The following is a 12479-nucleotide window of genomic DNA, read 5'->3' as shown; positions in this document are numbered from 1 at the left end:
TTTAGCTTGTGGGTCTGCAGGCTGTATAAAAGGCATAATGCCAGCATCTGTATCTAATGAGGGTCTCAAACAGCCTCTTTTCATGGCAGGTAAGGAAAGGAAGCCAGTATGTAGAAATCACAGGGCAGCCTGAATGTGGTGGCTCAAGCCTGTAATCCCAATGCTTTGGGAAGCTGAGGTGGGAGGATCATTTGAGGCCGGGAATTCAAGACCAGTCTAGGCAATATAGTGAGACCCTATTTCCACGCACACAAAAATAATAATTAGCCATGAGCAGCAGTGTGCGCCTGTAGTCACAGCTACTTGGGAAGCTGAAGTGAGAGGATGACTAGAGCCTAGGAGTTTGAGGCTACCATGAGTTGTGATCAAACCACTGCACTCCAGCCAGGGTGACAGAGGGAGACTGTCTCTGAAAGCACAGAAATTACGGTGCAAGTGAAAGCAGGGAGGTGCCAAGCTCTTTTTAACACCTAGCTTTGGCTAGCAGGAACTAATAGAGTGAGAACGCCCTCACCCCCAATAGGGGTGATCTACTCGCATGACCCAAACACCTCCTACTGGGTCTCACCTCCAACAGTGGGAATCAAATTTCAATATGAATTTTGAGGAAGCCCAAATATTCAAATTATAGCACTGGCTAGATAATGCTATTATGTTTCCATTTTGAATTTTACCCTCTGGTTTTAGAAAATAAACTTCTCTGTCTTATTCAGTGATTTGAAAACTAAACTCAATCCTGTCTGACATGAAAATTGTGACCTTTGCTTTCTCTTTATGTGTGTTTGCCTGAAAAACTTTTGTCCATCTTCTATTTTTCCCTCTGAACCTCTTTATTTCAGGTGTGTCCTATTTTATGCTACAGAATTACGTATCACTATCTCTTAATGACTGAGTTAATTTATTTATACTTATGATGAATGACAGAAGTAGTTAGTCTTAGTTGTCATGTTATTTTATGTTTTACTCTTTGCTTTTATGCCTGTTAAAAATCTTTCATATAGGCTCCCCTTTATACGTATGTTTATTTCTTCTAATAATTAGAAAGTTTTAATTTTTGTTCTAATGAATATCTTTATGACAAGAACATCCTATCATTCACTAATGTTCTATTTCCCCATTTGTTTAAACATACCTAAGTTGTTATCATAAGCAATGATAAAGATATTTCTTTTTTCCTTCTCCATTCTCTCCAGTATCATTTGACTTGCGTTGATTATCTTAATGTTTCATGCTATTAACCACTGTCTCTGTAATTATATCTTTACTAATGATTTGTTAGCTTTCAGTGATGTGCTTTGATCTGCAGCTATTAAAGATGAGGAAATAGGAAAGCTTACACTACTTCTCATCTTCTTTCCCCTGCCTTTTCCATTTTTGTTAGTTACATATTTCTACACTGCAAGAGCTTATGACATTTATATTTCTCTATAACTCTATTCCTACATCTTTTTTGAACTCATAGTATGCAATGTTAAGAGAGCAAATTCTGTCATCAATCATCTTTTCTACAAATGTTCCTATTCTTGTGATTACTCAAGAAGGACCCATTGGGACAATATTTTCTGAGTTCTTATGGTTTTAGTGTATCACTTTATTTTTAAAATCATAGTTTGACTGGGTATAAAATTCTTAGGTTCCCCACCTTCCATCCGCTTTCTTTTCCTGAGGATGTTGTAGGATTCCTGTACAAACTCTAGCTTTGAATTTCTCTGTGGAAAAGTCTGAGCACACTGTGATATCTCAACCCATCCCTTGATGTTTTGTGTGTTCATTTCATTTTCATTAAAATTCTGTAAGTTTTCTAGGATGTGCCTTGTTGTTTGTTATTTTGAATACATATTTCTTTGACAAAGCTTGCTTTTTCACTGTATGAATCCAAATCTTCTATTTCAGTAAAATATTCTTAAACTATATTGTAAATTATTTGTTTTAAAAAAGTTTTTAGGGAGCACTCTATTCAAATCTTGGGTCAGTTTGTCTCTAGTTTCGTATTACTTTTTAATTTCCATTTCATTTCCATACTTTGCTTATTTCTTTTATGTGTTTTATTGTGTTTTCTGCATTGTTTTCCTCCATTGTGCTTCTTCCTATTTTGCCTTTATTTTTGTGATGGTTTTGTTATTTTTCTCTTTTACTTTATAGTTGAACTTATATTTTATCTCTTCCTGTTGCCCTATGATCTCTTCTTTGAGTTTTTAAATATCTTTTTCATCCTTTATTCATAGAATACATTGATTGATTGAACTTTTAAATTTTCTGGTAATTTGGTCCCAATTTTTCTGCTACAATAGAACTTTTTTTTTTTAATATTCTTCATTTTCAAGATATTTCTTTTGCTTGTTTCCTCCTTTTCCTTGTAATATATTTCTGTGGCTCTGATGATGTTTCCTTTTTTCATTATTCATGATTAAGGTGGATGAATTTTTCCAAGATCAGTTTCTCTTCAGGAGTTTTGTGTAAGAGAGTTCAGGGCTATACTCCATGTTAGCAGAATTATCCTGGGGACTGACCCAGAATTTTGTACATGAATTTGTCTAATCTTTAATTTTCTCAAGACAATGAGAATAGGCACAATGGCAGTTTTTCACAGTGCCAATTTTCTGCTCTCACTACTTGCTGATGCAAATATATCTAATCTGCATAATTCCTGGTTTATTGCCATCTTTTTTAGTCTCAGAAGTAAACCAGGCCCAGGGGAGTTCCTGCCTCCAGTACATGAATCCTTTTCCCATTGTTTTCAACAAGGCATTTGGATTTTGCACCTCAGAGAATTCCGTCTTTTAAGAGGTGTATATTGTTGACTCCTTCTTAGATTTGAAGCTATAATGCTTTTTCTCCTGTTCCTTTCTCTCCTGCATACTTCTCTGCTGATCATCACTGTTACAGGAATCCTACTCCTACTTTTTAGTATATGGTTTTAGTACTATTGTCAAAAAGGGAGTTTATTATATTTGTTTCTCTGGTGATTTCCTGAAAAAAAAATGAGAAAATACTGACTTTACAATATCACTTGTATTTTTTTATGTCAACTCATTTGAAACATTATATTAACACTGTAGAAGTTATCTCCATTAGCTTGTTCCAATTGAGATTGTTAATTTTAGAAAATACAGTTTTCAAACACAATTCTGTTTGAATTTCTATTTGTTTTTGCCTGTTTAAGAAACTCTCAGTTATATCTCTGACCTCTCACTACTGTTTTTTAGTTTTCTTAAATCACAATTATTTTTTTCTTTTCCTAACCAGTCAAATATTTAGGCTAAAATATATAATAAATGAATTTAGGTAACATGGTAACTACATTTAACTGTAAAAAATTATACGTCAACTATTGGGGGAAAATTTCTCTGCAGGGTGCGTATTTAAAATCTGTGCTTTCATATATTACACATTAATACTCCTAGAATTCTGTTGCCTGACAGATTTTCATTCATCAGTTGAACAGACAACAGAGTTACTAGTTTTCTGGACCTGCTTGCAGGCTAATAGTTTATTTTGACAACATTGCCATCTTATGCAGGAATGTTTTGACAAGTGTGTAAACAACTTGCTGCATTTTGTTCTATTTTATAAAATCCAACAGGAAACAGAATTAAAGTGCTAAATTAGTGACTTTAGAGGTAATATATAAAGTCCCTATTTAAAAATTAATCTTTCAACAACCTGAGACTGAAAGAATCTGGCCTAAATGAGAGAAAACTGAGATACAGTTTGACATGAGGCTAAAAGTAAGGTAAGAAGGCAAAATGTATGACGTCAAGTCCTGTTCATTTTTGTCTGTGGTGCAGAAATTTGGCTTTTAAGCATTTTAGCATGAGGGAGATTTTCTGGATTCCTTTAAAAATATAGGAGGAAATTTTCTGGGTGAGTTCTGTTTTGGTGTACTAATAAGCACTATTATAAATAATTCTGCATTATTTCATCTACTAATCAGAAACACCAATGATAAGCAGAATTTTTATTTCATGTTTGAGAGTTACAATTTTACCTTGTCTTGATTTGCTTTCAACAGTCCTGTACTCTTTGTTAGTCTGATCTATTTATGCTGGACAGGAAAAGGATTCCAGAAATACCCAGGGTGCCAAGATGCTGAGAAAAGCTTTGTTCTATCTTAAAATCTTTCATTGCCCATTGGTGCAAATTTTATAAGACACTGACTAGATACTTTACAAAAAATGAAAAGGATGTGCATCGCATTTGAGAATCATTGACCTAAAACTTAGCCTCTGACTTGAATTAGTTAACAGTTTCAAAGGATCTTCTTCTAGCCCAGAAACATCTTATTATTAAGAGGTAAATGAGCTCATGACTTATTTCTTCAAATTAGAGGATGGGAATTAGAGTGGTGAAAGAACTAAGGCTAATACCATTAAATAAGCAATTGAAAACAGCTGATTTTTCTAACCAGGCAGTAAAGAATCTCTTTTTCTTGTGATGTCTTAAGCCACAGAAGCCATGTCTTTGCAAAACTCTTTTGTATCAGAAGGGCTCCATTTACTCCATCCTTTTCAGGATTGTGGATCGTGGTTGGGGAGGGTGGACCTTAGCTTTTAGATGCAGAATTGATGGGGAGTTTAAAAACCTCATGGAAAATGTTAAAAAAATAAAATAAAAAATAAAAGAAGAAGAGATTTAAGAACTTCAACTGAAATTGATACTTTCTCTCCTGACAGATCCTAAATGGCTGGGTTGAAAGCAATCTTCAAACTATAAATTTTAATTTTGTCTATGGAAAATAATTTTTGAACTGCAGTTATAGCCATTTTGGTTGATTTTGTTGTTTGGGCAATTGTTTATTAGTTATATTTGCTGATTTAATTTTTCTATTAAATGACATGGTAATTGCGCATTTTAGCAAAGTATGCATATTTCTATTTCTGACATAAAAAAACTATATATGTGAATTAACCTGGTTTCACAAATGGGCTTAGGCAAACTTAATATCTCAATTATTTTAATTGAGAGAACTGTATAGAAAGTTTTAAGTATTTTGTTTAGTGAGATTTTAGAATAATGAACAAAAAGACATAATTGAAAACAGGTCTCTTTTAATCTTATGATTGAAGCAGGAAGTAGTTATTCTAAGCCATTGACTGACCATTGGAATCATGTTGGAGGCATTTAAGCAAATACCAATATCCATTTGAAAATTTCACCTGGGCAATAGTATTTTTTAAAAGCTCCCCAGGTAATTTTAATGACCATCCAGGGTTCACAACCACTGAACAAGGCTACCCTTAAGTCGACTTATTTATTAATTTTTAAGCCCAATATGGCTAAAAATGAGATAGGAATTATGAAATAACTGTATTCCATAATTGAAGTCTTAGTTACCATACATAAGAGGAGCTTATATTGTACTAGAAAAGATTAAAGTGAAACATATTTAAAAATTTCAGAAAGTGGCATCATTAAAACCTAACTGTGGCAGAGAATTTGTTCTGAAGATGTTCTGAGAAGAAAGAAATCATGGAGTAGTAATAATTAAAGAACTCTTCTACAAGAAACCAGGCCTCAGTTTGGGCTTCTAAGTGTGGTAGCCAGCCCCCAAGATGACTTCCAGGAAGCCCCACCTCCTGGTATTTCACTTTCTTGTGTGGCTTTTCTCTTATTCTCTCTCTCACTCAAAATTATTTTCTCTCCCTATTCCTTCCTTCCCTTTCTCTCTTCCTCTCTTTCTCATTAGTAAGTCTGGAGGAAGTCAGATGTGAGGACACTCGGGCAGCTTATGGAGAGGCCCTGCAGTGAGGAAGGGAGGCCTTGGCCAACATCCAGTAACCATGTGAGTGAGCTTATAAGTGGATTCCTTAACGCCAGTCAAGGCTAGAAAGGAATATAGCATCAGCTCATGAGAGACCTTGAGCCATAAAAATTTAGGCCAAGAACAGAAAACAAGGCATTGGGAAGAACATCGTGAGCAAAGGAATGAAGTGGGACTGAAATGCTATGTTGTCGTATACTGGCTGGAAACACAGGTATGTCGGCTAAGAAGCGTGGTGTGGAGGACTGGGGGGAACATAGAACATCGAGGCTACTGAAAAATGTACTAAGCACTTAATGTAAGAGGGAATAAGGAGCCATTGGGCATTTGTTTCATTTTCCCTCTCAAAAGTTTGGAAACTTATTTTTTGAAAACACCATCATTCAAATACAGAAGGGAGAAATGTTGTTAATAAATAAGCAAGAGAAAAATGAGATCATTGATTTGTGTGGAAAGGGATGAGCACTACTCTTGTGAAAAAATGTTTAAGCGGACTGACCTCCTTGGAGCAAAGGCTTGGAATAGAAAAGGAGAGATTTGATATATGAGGTGAAATTTATCAATCACTAGTAAACACTGAAATCAAAAACAAATTTATACACCATAGATCAATAATAGCCAGCCTCCCATCTAAAAATATCTAAATATGTATTAGAGAGCAAAGTCCCTTTTTCAAAATTAAGACTTGATTTCCAATGTTGACTCAATGTGATTTCAAAGTTATTTATTAAATCTTATCAGATGAACAAAAATTAATTGGGTGTCTTAAACATTTTTCACACAGTCACTTATTTTCTACAAAGCATATAAATACTAAATTGAAAATCCATGGGCAGCAGTTTTTAATTTTTTCATTATGTAATAGGAGCAGGAAAGAATTTTATGAATGAAAATTCACCAGGTTTAAGTACAAGCTCATAGCTGTCTTTTTGCTGTTGAAATGTCTTCCTAAGGAATTTTGCCTTAGGCAAGTCTCTGCTTTTAGAATAAATCAGATCAATCTCAATTTTATCAATGTTTTGCTTTTGGCCCATTGTTTATTTTGCAAGTAAAACTCAAAATCAAGAGTTGGGTCTAGGGTGAACATTAAGGAAACTGAGCCCACAGTACAGTATCTGCATGAACCACCTTTGGGGAATAATTTACTTTTTCTTTTCCACATTTATTCAGAAAACAAGATAGAGCATCTTCTTAAGTCAAAACAATTGTTCCCATTTTAAAGCAATCAAGTTAGTATATAAATTTCAGAAAACCAGAAAAAATAAATTATTGTTTTAACTGCTTATTGTAACACCTATGAGCAGAACATATCACTGTTACATTTTTCTTTCTTTACTTCTGGATTTTTTCTTCCTCTAGTTTTTAACATTTAAACTTTAGATAATTTGAGCTTCCATCTCACTGTGGAGGAAAATGCATCGTGCAACCTAGTATCTTTAAGGATTCCCGTGGGATTTATTTCTTATAATTATATCTAGTTTGAATTTTGACTTCTGCTGATTTTTTTTTTTTTTAATCTCATTTGTCTCTGACCTCCCTTCTCTTTGTTTTGTTGGGCCAACATAGAACAGAACCTTCTGTTTTAAATTCTTCAAAACGTAATCCAAACAAGACAGTTGTCAAAGGTAACTGTGTTAACAAGACTTTTTCTGCTGATTTGGTGAGTAGTTACACTGCGTGTTAGTACTACAGATAAGATTAATATTAGACGTTGCTGTTCTTAAGAGTTCTTTGGCTATTTGAACTATAGAGAATTTTTCGTTTTGTGACTTTTTGCTTGTTGACGGTCTTCCCTCTTCTTTCATCTCTAAACATCTCAGCCCCTCTCTTACGCCGATCCCTGGAAACTGAAAGTTCTTCCCAAATTCTTACGCAGAGCAATTCGGTGCTGTGCTTATTTACCCTTATCTCATAACTGGCCACATCTTACGGCCTTTCCTTCTCCAACTGCCGTGACTGTTCAGAGGTTTTTGGATTTGTTTTGTTTTTGCTAATCAAAACAGAGTTCTCTCCTAAGAGGAACTGACTCGCAGTATTTAACTGACTCCTTCCACCCTCATCCCAGCCCTCTCTAGGAGCGTGGATCAGTTCAGAACATAGTCCCAAATCTTTAAACAGGATGAGTCAGGCAATGGTACTAGTACTTGTGTGGTATTCTCTCCTGTATTTTTAATCCTTCCAATAATGTGGTAATTACCTGTCATTTCTGTTGATGGAAGAATTAGATGACTGAGATCCCAACACGATTTATCTGTCAGCAGCATTGATTCATCATCACTGTAGGCCAAGGTTTTCCCTGATTTGAAAAATTGAGAATTAATTAGTCAGTGGCTTTCACTCCTCCTCATCCTCTGTTTTTCAATTCTCTCTATATTCTAGCTTTGTATCCCTGCTACCTGTTTTATTCTCTAAAAGGGACATCTTGGTATAAGGGATGGGAGTCAAGAGAATTGGAGATATTGTAAAAAAATTTATTCTTTCCGTTAGGCATTAATCTAACTTCTATTTTGTTTAGAGTTCGTCTTAACTGTGAGTATTCGATTAGGACTTTTTTCCTCACTTTATCCTATAAACCCTCCAGCCAAGCATCCCTCTGTGACTTCTGCTGGCCTTTCCAGCACTGCACCTGGTTAGATTATGTTTTATTCTCTTTATATACAAAGGATAGGACTTATACTTAGAGAGTTAGATACAGGGACTATGGTCCCTTAGCAATGCATGCTCAATTACAAATATTAAATTGAGCACAGAAGAGTGAACTCTATCTACAAACAGTAACAGTTCAGTGTTCAGAATCTAAATGTTGATTTGTCTCACAGGGACTGCACAAATAATGCAGACAAAACTTTCCTTTAAATGTCTTAAATAGGATTTGGATTTGGCTTTCCTCCTCTTATGGCTAATAAATGTCATCGTCCTCATCACCGTCTTTGTCATCGCTCATCACTCCTGCTTGCCTGCCTCCCTAAAGTGCACTCTTTCTCTTCTCCCTCCCTTGCCTGGAGCTAAGTGGGCAAGAAATGCAGCAGTCAACTCTGAGAGAGCTCAAGGGCAAAAAGGGTGTCAGGACCGGCCAGGTGAAAATAATTGAAGTCACACAAGCAGGTGATATCAGGAGTGAGTGTGGAGAAAGTAGAGTCATGGGTCAAAGATGCAAGGTTTGCTGAGTAGGGAGGAGGAGAAGCTCTAGAAGTATCAGAAAAGATGCAATATAATTAAGTGGGAGTAATGTTGTATTTAATAATACACTCTGGCCCAGGTGAGGTGGCTCACGCCTGTAATCCGAGCTCTTTGGGAGGCCGAGGTATGGGAATCACTTGAGGTCAGGAGTTCGAGACCAGCCTGGCCAACATGGTGAAACCTCACCTCTACTAAAAATAAAAAAATCAGCTGGGTGTGGTGGTGGGCACCTATAATCCCAGCTACTTGGGAGGCTGAGGCAGGAGAATCGCTTGAACCTGGGAGGCAGAGGTGGCAGTGAGCCGAGATTGTGCCACCGCACTCCAACCTGGGCAACAGAGCAAGAGTCCATCACAAAAAAATTAAAAATAATAAAAATAATACACTTCCATTCATGTCAACAGTGTTCTCCTAACTCTAATTAGTAATGGGTGAAAAGAAACTGCACCCAAGTACTGATTTCTAAAACTATTCATTTTAATGTAGATTAAATTTACATGTGTTTAAACATCTTATTTATATTAATTAGACATATATGTATAAAATCCAGCATAATCCTCAAACTTTATTTTCACTTCTAATTCCGATTCATCTGCACAACTTTTTTTTTTTTTTTAAGCACAAATAGAACAATAACTTGTCAATACTTCTCTTGTTCTTCTACGTGTTGGATGAAGATACAGACTGCAGCAAAATGGGCACCATTTGAATCAACTTAAGGACAAAAACGAAGATAGGATTATGGATTTTGGCAATTCAAATACAGAATAATAGGTTTCTGAAGTGTGATTATTCATTGTCTTTCCAAGCAGGCTATGGGTTGAGTAGTTGCATTTAAACTCCGGTTCCATCACTTGCAAACAAGTCCTTGGAACTTGGGGAAGTTAACCTTGCTCAACATTACTGTCCTCATCCTTAAGACAGAGATATTAACAGGACCTACCTTATATAGGGATGCATAGGGATGTTGTGAAGAATGACATAATACATGTGAAGCACATGCATGGCACACATTAAACTCTGGATAAATATGAACCATTACTGTAACACATACAGATGATTAAATAAGGGCTGGCTACATGTTCTCACATGCTCAAGCAAAAGATCTGGGGGCATCTTTAACCCTACCTTTCCTCTCATCATCACAGCAAATCTATGACAAAGTCCTGTATTTCTTAAATAAATCCTAAATCCATACTCTTCTCTCCACCTTCACTGGAGCCACTGGAACCTGGGCAACCATCATCCCCTACTGGCCGATGGCATCAGCCTCTCACAGGTCCCAACTTCCAGTCTACTTCCTCCCTAGTCCACTCTCCAAACTGCAGCTAAAGCTGACTTATAAAGCTACAAATCCTATCAAGTGGGGGCACTTGTAAACTGTGGTCTATTTCTCTTTGTTTTTAGAATAAATCCAAACTCAGACCCATGACCTATAAGGTCTGGCTTAATTTGACTCCTGTCTCTCATACTTGCTTCATCTTATTCCACTTTCCTCCTTGCTTGCTTATGTTCAGCCACAATGACCACATTTTAGTTCCTTATCAACATCAACGCTTTCTTCAGGCACTCACTCTTCTCTCAGCCTGCACTGTTCTGTCTCCCATTCTCTTTTTAAAAAATTTACTGATTTACTTATTAAAATCATTTATTTTTAATTTTAAATTTAAATTTTATTTTTAATTTTAAATATATTTTAAAATATAGTTTTATTTATTTATTTATGTATTTATTCATGGGGTACCTGAGATGTTTTGTCTCCCATCCTCTTAATGGCTGGCTCGTTACTATCCTACAGACCTCAGTTTAATCTTTGCCTTCTAGAGAAGGCTCTGTCTCTCCTGCCCAAGGGGGTCTCCTTTAGTAATTGATAATCTCATCCCCTGGCTTATTTCCTCCATGGCTTTCATTACAACCTATAATTATTATCTGTATTTTTTGTTGTCTACATCTATGAACAATGACATCAAACACGATTATATGTGGTGTGCTTTCAACAGAGAGTCATCTGTTTTTATAGATGTTTTCTACTACATGATGGGGAAACAAATTTTAGTGGATGATTTTTATATTCTCTCCAGGACATCAAGGAGCTTGAGGTGTATTGGAAGCCCTGTAGAAGTGGAAGTGGCAACAACACCATACAAAATGCGATCATGGAGCCAAGCACAAACTGCTAACTTTGTCTGGTGTTGGGGGATCCAGGAAGGAAGGATTCTCAGTGAAGTGTCATCTCAGGTAGGCTTCACTGGAGAATGAGAAGGAATTATTCAAGAAGTAGGGAGGAAAGGACATGCTCAAGCACTTCCCTGCCCCTAAAAATATCAAAGACACATTGATTCGGCGGAGCATGCTGCACACAGAAATCATGAGGGGTCTAGGGAATAAGGTGTGTCTGTTGAGAACGGGATAGGTGAGAACAGCACACTTGAGTGTGATGGCTCAGAGGCTGGATTCTGAAGTCAGACCACCTGATTGGAATTCCGGTTTTGTCACTTATTAGCTATATGATTGCAAAATGTACATGGCTCTGCAAGGCTCAATTTCCTTTTCTGTGAATTGGAATTTCTAATGCCATCTCCCTTAAAGAAATCCTGTAAGAATGAATAAAATAAATATTTTGCAGAGTATCTGACAGCGAGTGCTGAATAAATATTTAAAACCACAAGACTACCAGAAATCATATCACTCAAACATGTAACACTTTAACATGCTAGTGTTCCAGGCTTTAGAATGGGGAATATAAAAATACATATTTTTGTGACCTAACAGTGGGAAAGGGTTTCTTAAATAAAATTGCAGAAGTGCAAAAAATGAGACAAAATGGATGCATTGAATTATATCAGTATTAAAGATTTCTGTTCAATTAAGGTTATCATAAGTAGACATATGGCAAAAGAGAAGATATTTGTAATTTCTAAATCCGAGAAGGGATTTCTTATCTATAAAATAAAAGGAAGTCCTGCAAATTAACAACAACAACAACAAAAAACAAAAACAGCAAGTCTGATAGAAAAATGGACAAGGGATATAAACAAACAAACAAAAAATAATAGGCAACAAAACCCAAAAGGCTAATGAGCATAATAATTGCTTCACTTAATTTTTATCAGGGAAAAACAAATAAATAAATATTGAGATATCCATTGATACTCATTAGACTGACAAATTAGAAGCTGGAAAATCCCCAGTGTTGGCAAGAATAGGGGATATAGAAAGTATATGTTGGGTTAGCCATCCTGGAGAGCAATCTGTCAGTAAATTGGAAGTATTCATAGTAATTTCACTCCTCAGTATATAACCCAAATATATTCCCCAAAAGTGTCTTAGGAGATGTATCTGTAAGGATAGGTTCAGTTGTGGTGGGAGACAAAGAATCCCAAATCTCAGTAGTTTGAAGCAAGTTAATTTCTTGCTCATGCCATGTTCCGTTACACATTGGCAGAGGCCTCTCTGCTCATCCAGTCTCTTTAGAGCTATGCTGGCAAAGCAGGCCTTTTTGAATATGACTCATCCCTGTACCGGGGGGAAAGCATGT

This window comes from Saimiri boliviensis, chromosome 1 (genome assembly GCF_048565385.1).
Source record: "Saimiri boliviensis isolate mSaiBol1 chromosome 1, mSaiBol1.pri, whole genome shotgun sequence".
NCBI lineage: Eukaryota > Metazoa > Chordata > Mammalia > Primates > Cebidae > Saimiri > Saimiri boliviensis.
This window is presented reverse-complemented; position numbering follows the sequence as displayed.